Source organism: Monopterus albus, unplaced genomic scaffold, assembly GCF_001952655.1.
Source record: "Monopterus albus unplaced genomic scaffold, M_albus_1.0 scaffold35.1, whole genome shotgun sequence".
NCBI lineage: Eukaryota > Metazoa > Chordata > Actinopteri > Synbranchiformes > Synbranchidae > Monopterus > Monopterus albus.
In genome coordinates this window covers 586,181-586,472 of record NW_018127915.1, presented here as the reverse complement: position 1 = coordinate 586,472, position 292 = coordinate 586,181, and positions in this window count along the sequence as shown.

The following is a 292-nucleotide window of genomic DNA, read 5'->3' as shown; positions in this document are numbered from 1 at the left end:
AGGCATAACCCCAGTGTACCGCCTCGTATTTTGGCGCTGCTGAGAGGCTGTCGAAGGAGGAGATCCTTCAGCCGACAAGAAATCCAGCGGTGAATTAGATAATGATGCTTTAGTAGAAACACATTTAATATCGTTTCTTCTGGCATATGTTGACTGGTTATAACAAACGAAACCTCCTTCTTCTGGCTGTTTTAAAAATGGAGACCTTGGCTGTTAATGGTTAACAGATTAATAGGGGAGTTGATAAGAAACAGCAGAAGTTGATAAGAGAAGAAGCCAGAAAGGAAGGAGA